The following is a 7,989-nucleotide window of genomic DNA, read 5'->3' as shown; positions in this document are numbered from 1 at the left end:
AAACCAAGATGGCTCTCCCGGGTGCTCCAGCAAACCCTCCCAGGCGGGGCAGACACCTCTCCTCTGGGAGGGAAGGTGCCTGGATTGGGTGTAGTTATTTTTAATCTAGGAAAACTAACAGACATGATAGCTAGAAATTGTGAAGCTTGTCTGAAGGTAAATGCCTATTCCACTAAGACACCATCAAGAAAAAGGCTTTGGGATAATTGTCCTGGAGTCTTTTGGGAAGTTGATTTTACTGAAGTCAGACCAGGAAAATATGGATATAAGTATCTCCTAGCCTTTGCAGATTGTTGGGATCTACTTGGCCTTGGTTTGGGCCTTGAAGACAACTTCTGAAATGTTGTCTTCTGAAAGTCAGGAAAGAGCTAGTCTCCCAGGTCTGCTGATAGAGGCTAACAGAATCATGAGAGGAACAAGCTCTAACCAGAGACAACTATAACAACTAACTCCAGAAGACAACTTCAAGGCCCAAACCAAGAATCCTGCCTTAATTTTTGTGAACAGTCATTCGCCTCAGCTTGAGAATGACTCAACACAGCCTATATGAAATTGCCTCTGCTTAGTTACTGTTGACACCAAAAATTTTCATAGGCCCTGTGAAGTCACCCCATACCCCTTGTCATCTCATACCACCCCATCCACATGTCATCTCATCATGTACCTCTATCCCTACCTCCTTGATCTGTCTGTATAAGCAAATTGCTGTCACATTAAAGTGAGTTCTTGCTTTGACAAGACTCCCAGCTTGGTGTGGCGCTTCCCGGGTTGTTGACACTCACCATACCGCTCAGCCCTGGAGAGAGCCTGAGGGTCTGGGCTTCTCTCCTCAAAGCTACCTTCCAGCAAAGAGCCAACAGTAGATACTTCTTATGGATGGGTAGAAGCCTACCTCACTAAGAGAGAAACCACACAGGTGGTCATGAAGAAGATATGAGAGGAGATACTTCCTAGATTTGGTATGCCTAAAACCATCAGCTCAGATAATGGGTCAGCCTTTGTTTTTCGGGTATCCCAGAGATTCCACATGAGTATCAATTTGGAGATTGGGTATATGTTAGACACCATGCTGAAAACTTGGAAGCAAAGTGGAAAGGGCTGTTCCTGGTGTTGTTGACCACCCTGACCTCTGTTAAAGTGGATGGAGTAACTACCTGGGTTCACATAACTCCCATCAGACCAGCACCTGCATCCAATGCCAACTGGATAGCAGCCAGACACCTGAACAACCCCTGAAATCTCAAGATAATCCATCTTTCTGCAAGGGCAGAGAAATCATGAGATGGCTATGGTTTATCTTCCTTCCTGCGCTGAGCTTCAGCACCCCCGCAACCCTACCAAAGTGACTTGGCAAGTACTCTGAGTCACTGGGGATGTATCCTTGTCCACTACAGTAGAACACCTGCCTTATACCTGGTGTCCAGACCTTGTCTTTGATCTCTGTAAGTTAGTGGTGGGCCTTGACTCCTGGAATATCCCCATCCTAGAGACACAGGATTACCCAAATGCAGGGGACGAGGGACTTGCAAATCTAAAACGTGTCCCAGAATTAGCCTTGGGGGGTGGGGCTTAAGGGGCAGACACCAGAAGTTGAGGAATGTCCTGCGAGAAACCCCCCATATATTTGTGCCCCCGAGATGGGAGAAGCTGGCGCCAGGCCATCAGTGTGTGTGTGTGTGTGTGTGTGTGTGTGTGTGTGTGTGTGTGTAGTCAACCACTTTTTCTGTGCTACATGGGGGTATAAAACATCAGGAAGCACATACTGGAGACCATTCCCGGGATCGTTAAGGATTCAATGGCCAAGGTGAGAGAAGGGCTAGCCAAGAGAAAGAAAGAAAGAGAACAAAGTCAGGGCTGGTTTGAGTCTTGGTTTAACTCCTCCCCTTGGCTAGCTACCATCATAGCCACTTTGTTAGGACCCCTAATTGTTCTCCTGCTATTGTTGACCTTTGGACCCAGCATATTGAACAAACTTATAGGCTTCATAAAAGAGAGAATAGGAGCAGTACAACAGATGGTCATGTGCCAACAATATGAGGCCCTGAGTACAAGACCTGAAGAATATGAGTTAGCTACCCAAGAGCCCTGAGTATAGCTCCAGGATTGAAGCTTGTTCAAGAAAAAGGGGAGAATGAAGGACCCTAAGGGCTTCACCAGTCCCCCACCTTCCTTACAGATTCCCCCTCCTGCCTGGGGTCAAGGCTAGGCCAAGTTCCATTCTCCACCCACAGGAACAATCTTGAGTAAAAAAAAATGCTCAGAAAAAAAACTGCAGAATGTACTGATTAATGTCACCTGATCTTCTGGAAAGTCCCAGATAGAGTTCAAATGCCTGTGATGATCTGACCATGCTTGCTAGCCAATAGATTTAGAGGTCAATATGCTTAGTCAATAAATTTGAACTGTAACCTTGCTGATGTAACCTGTGCTCCTAAAAAGTATAAAAACTACTTGTAATAGCCATTTGGGGTCACATTCTAGTTACTATCCTTGAGGGACCAATTGAAGGTTAACCCCGAGGCTCTGGAAAATAAACCTCTTGCTTTTGCATCAGAAAAAAAAAAAAAAAAAAAAAACAAAAACCAAAAACCAAAACAAAAAAAAAAAAAAAAAAAAAAAAAAACCAAAAACCAAAAACCAAAACAAAAGAAGACAAAACAAAACAAAACAAAAACCAAAACAAACAAACCAATCCCCCCACCAAAAAAGACAAACAATTGAAAACAACTGAGAAAAGGGATTTCAAGAAATTAAAATGCTTTCTGTCCAAAAAAGAAACTGTTGGTTGAAGAGGAAGCTTATAGACTTGGAGGCAGCATATAGACTTGGAGAAAATACTTGCTAGCTAAATATCCAATATTAGATTAAAATCTTTACTAGTGGTTCTCTGCTCCTCCCTGTCCTAGAGACAGCCACATCTTCTTATGTAGTGCCAGCCTCATGGCATAGACAAGATGGTGAAGGTTGGTGTGAACAGATTTAGCCATATTGGGTACCTGGTTACCAGGGCTGCCTTCTGCTCTGCACTTGACAAAGTGGAGATTGTTGCTGTCAATGACCATTTCATTGACTTCAACTACATGCTCTACATGTTCCAGTCTGACTCTACCCATGGCAAATTCAATGGCACAGCATAGTCAAGGCTGAGAATGGGAAGCTTGTCATCAATGGGAAGCCCATCACCATCTTTCAGGAGCAAGATCCTACTAATATCAAATGAGGTGATGCTGGTGCTGAGTATGTTGTAGAGTCTACCAGTGTCTTCACCATGGAGAAGGCCAGGGCCCACATGAAGGGTGGGGCCAAAGGGTAATCATCTCTGCCCCTTCTGCCGATGCCTCCACGTTTGTCAGCAATGCATCCTATACCACCCACTGCTTAGTCCCCCTGGCCAAGGTCATCCAAGACAACTTTGGCATCATGGAAGAGTTCATGACCATGGTTCATACCTTCACTGCCACTCAGAAGACTGTGAATGGCCCCTCTGGAAAGCTGTGATGTGATGGCTGTAGGGCTGCCCAGAACATCATCCCTGCATCCACTGGTGCTGCTAAGGCTATGGGCAAGATCATCCCAGAGCTGAATGGGAAGCTCACTGGCATGGACTTCTGTGTTCCTACCCCCAATGTATGTGTTTTTGATCTGGCATGCTATCTGGAGAAACCTGCCAAGTATGATGACATCAAGAAGGTGGTGAAGCAGGCACCTGAGGGCCCACTGAAGGGCATCCTGGACTATGCTGAGAACCAGGTTGTTTCCTGTGACTTCAACAGAAACTTTCACCCTTCCACTTTTGATGCTGGCATTGCCCTCAAAGACAACTTTGTAAAGCTCATTTCCTGGTATGACAATGAATATGGCTACAGAAACAGGGTGGTGGACCTCATGGCCTACATGGCCTCCAAGGAGTAAGAAAACCTGGACTATGCACCCCAGCAAGGACACTGAGAGCAAGAGAGAGGCCCTCTCAGCCCCTAACACTGGGCATCTCCTTCACAATTTTCATCCTAGACCCGCATAATAACAAGAGGGGCCTAGAGAGCTTTCCTTACTCTCTTGAATACCATCAATAAAGTTCCACTGTGCCCCCCCAAACCAAACCAAACCAACCAACCAACCAAACAAAAAACCCCCCAAAAACCTTTACTAATGACTCTGCTTATGAGTGGACTTTGGGACCATAACAAACTCATTTATCCATGTGAGGAAGGGATTCCATATAGTTTTTGTTTGGAGTTGAATCACTTCTTTAGTCCTATCACTTATTCATATTCCCATTAAAAGGCTAATATAGATTTATGTTTTACCTGACTTCAGGACTACTAATCATGCAGATTTCTTTTAAGCTATTTTTTTAGACTTTCCTGATCGGTATAATGATGTAATCAGTAGTATTAACATAGTTTAGTTTCTGTTTATGCTACTATTTCTTGTGAAGATTATCAATATATTCCCATTCTTTGGTCCAGATGGCAAAGTAAAAACAGAAAAATCATTCAACATAATGATCATATATTAATTATTTGGGATGCTCATGGAAGATTTGTTTCTAACTCTTACTTGGGTAATAGTCAAGGGTGTAATTATAATCAGTTGGTTCTATGGCATGCTCATAATAACACACAGGATTGAAAACCATTTACAAGGTTTGCAAGGGAATTTAAGTCTTGTTAAACATTTACAGCAAGAAGTTCTTGATACATTTTTCACATTGCTCATCAGGCACTCCTTCCTTCCTTCCTTCCTTCCTTCCTTCCTTCCTCCCTTCCTCCCTCCCTCCCTTCTCTCTCTTTCTTTCTTTCTTTTTCCTATTCATATTCTTATTCTTTCTTATTCTTATTCATTTTTATTTACAGTTCAGTTGTTATCACCCTCCTTGTCTGCCCTCTGACTATTCTTCCTCCTCTTCCTCCTCCCCCATCTCCAAAAAAATGTTCCCCCACCCCCACCCCACCAGACCTCCCCATTCCCTGGGGTCTCAAGTCTCTCAAAGGTTAGGTATATATATTCTCTTACTGAGGCCAGACCAGGCAGTCCTCTGCTGTATATGTTGGGGGCCTCATATCAAATAGTGTATGCTGCCTGGTTGGTGGGTCAGAGTTTGAGAGACCTTGGGAGTCCAGGTTAGTTGAGACTGTTTGTCTTTCCATGGGGTTGCTCTCCTCATCAGTTACTTCCAGTCTTTCCCTAATTCAATCACAGGGATCCTGGCTTCTGTCCATTGGTTGGGTGTAAGTATCTGCATCTGACCCTTCAGCTGCTTGTTGGGTCTCTCAGAATGTAGCCATGTTAGGCTCCTGTCTGTAAGCATGCCATACCATCAGTAATAGTGTCAGGCCTTGGAACCTCCCCTTGTGCTGGATCCCAATTTGGGCCAATCACTGAACCTTCTTTCCCTCAGTGTCTTCTCCATTATTGTTTCTACAGTTCTTTAAGACAGGAACAAATCTGGGTCAGAGTTTTTGACTGTGGGATGGCAATCTCATCCCTCCATTTGATGCCCTGTCTTTCTACTGAAGGTGGACTCTAAAAGTTCTCTCTCCCCACTGTTGGACATTTCAGGACACTTTGAGTCCTGAGAAACAGAAGGAACACTGCCTAATTCATTCTATGAAGCCACAATTACTCTGATACCTAAATTGCACAAGGACCCAACAATAAAAGAGAACTTCAGACCAATTTCTTTTATGAATATCGATGCACAAATACTCAATAAAATTATCCCAAACTAACAAAACACCCATGGAAGGAGTTACAGAGACAAAGTTTGGAGCTGCGATGAAAGGATGGACCATCTAGAGACTGCCATATCCGGGGATCCATCCCATAATCAGCTTCCAAACGCTGACACCATTGCATACACTAGCAAGATTTTGTTGAAAGGACCCAGATATAGCTGTCTCTTGTGAGACTATGCCGGGGCCTAGTAAACACATAAGTGGATGCTCACAGTCAGCTATTGGATGGATCACAGGGCCCCCAATGCAAGGAGCTAGAGAAAGTACCCAAGGAGCTAAAGGGATCTGCAACCCTATAGGTGGAACAACANTATGAACTAACCAGTACCCCGGAGCTCTTGACTCTAGCTGCATATGTATCAAAAGATGGCCTAGTCGGCCATCACTGGAAAGAGAGGCCCATTGGACTTGCAAACTTTATATGCCCCAGTACAGGGGAACGCCAGGGTCAAAAGGTGGGAGTGGGTGGGTAGGGGAGTGTAGGGGGGAGGGTATGGGGGACTTTTGGGATAGCATTGGAAATGTAAATGAGGAAAATACCTAATAAAAAATTAAAAAAAAATTATCCCAAACCCGTTCAAAGAACACATCAAAACCATAATTCACCATGATTAAGTAGACTTCAGCCCAGGGATGCAAGGTTGGTTCAATATATGAAAATCCATTAGCATAATCCACTATACAAACCAACTCAAAGAAAAATCACACGATCTTCTCATTAGATGCTGAAAAAGCATTTGACAAAATACAATACCCGGTTATATTAAAAGTATTGGAGAATTCAGGAATTCAAGGCCTATACCTAAGCACAATAAAAACACTATACAGCAAACCAACAGCCAATATCAAATTAAATAGAGAGATACTATAAATAATCTCACTAAAATCAGGGACAAGACTAGGATGCCCACTCTTCCTGTATCTATTCAATATAGTACTCAACGTTTTAGCTATAAGACAACAAAAGGAGATCAAGGGGGTACAAATTGGCAAAGAAGAAATAAAGCTATCACTATTTGCAGATGATACAATAGTATACCTAAGCAACTCCAAAAAATTCTACCAGAGAACTTCTACAGCTGATAAACAACTTCAGCAAAGTGGCTGGATATAAAATTAACTCAAATAAATCAGTAGTCTTCCTTTATACAAATGATAAATAGGATGAGAAACAACACCCTTCACAATAGTCACAATATAATATCTTGGTGTAACTCTAATCAAAGAAGTGAAAGATCTGTATGGCAAGAATTTCAAGTCTCTCAGGAATGAAATCAAAGAAGACCTCAGAAAATGGAGAGATCTTCCATTCTCATGGATTGGTAGAATCAACATAGTAAAAATGGCCATCTTACCAAAAGCAATCTATAGATTCAATGCAATCTGCATCAAAATTCTAACACAATCCTTCAGACATGGAAAGAGCAATTCTCAATTTCATATGGAAAAACAAAAAACCCAGGATAGCTAAAACAATTCTCAACAAGAAAAGAACTTCTGGGGGAATCACCATCCCTGACTGATCAATAGTGATAAAAAGTGCATGGTATTGGTACAGAGACAGGCAGGTAGATCAATGGAATAGAATTTAAGACCCAGAAATAAGCCCACACACTTAGGGACACTTGATCTTTGACAAAGTAGCCAAAAATATACAGTGGAAAAAAGAAAGTATCTTCAAGAAATGGTGCTGGTCTAACTGGCAGTTGGTATGTAGAAAACTGAAAATAGATTCACCAGCCTTTTCCTATGAGGGCACGGCTGATGTTATAGCTGAAGCATTAGAAGGATGTGTATATGCCCAGGAGTGGTATAGCTGGGTCCTGAGGTAGGACTATGTCCAATTTTCTGAGGAATTTCAAGACTGATTTCTGGTGTGGTTGTACCAGCTTGCAATCCCACCAGCAGTGGAGGAGTGTTCCTCTTTCTGCACATCCTTGCCAGTTGTCACCTGAGTTTTTGATCTTAGCCATTCTGACTGGTGTGAGGTGGAATCTCAGGGTGGTTTTGATTTGCATTTCTCTGATGACTAGGGATGTTGAACATTTCTTTAGGTGCTTCACAGCCATTTGAGATTTATCAGAATTTCCCATGATCCAGCAGGAATGACATTATCTGAAGTATCCAACAAAGTGGAGAGAGAATCTGTAGAGACCATATCCAGTAGATAGGCATGGCCTCCGGTTGAGGGATGGGGCCACCCACTTATCTCCAAAATATTAATCCAGAGCTGCTCCTGTCAAAAGGAAAT

At 42.9% G+C, this 7,989-nt stretch overlaps 1 pseudogene; it reads left to right on the top strand.

The window, feature by feature from the left end:
- The first annotated feature begins 2,954 nt into the window (after window positions 1–2,954).
- LOC110292122 lies at window positions 2,955–3,912 on the top strand (annotated as a pseudogene).
- The last annotated feature ends 4,077 nt before the right edge of the window (window positions 3,913–7,989 follow it).

The sequence above is a fragment of the Mus caroli genome, chromosome 4 (genome assembly GCF_900094665.2).
Source record: "Mus caroli chromosome 4, CAROLI_EIJ_v1.1, whole genome shotgun sequence".
NCBI classification, from domain to species: Eukaryota; Metazoa; Chordata; class Mammalia; order Rodentia; family Muridae; genus Mus; species Mus caroli.
This window is presented reverse-complemented; position numbering and strand designations above follow the sequence as displayed.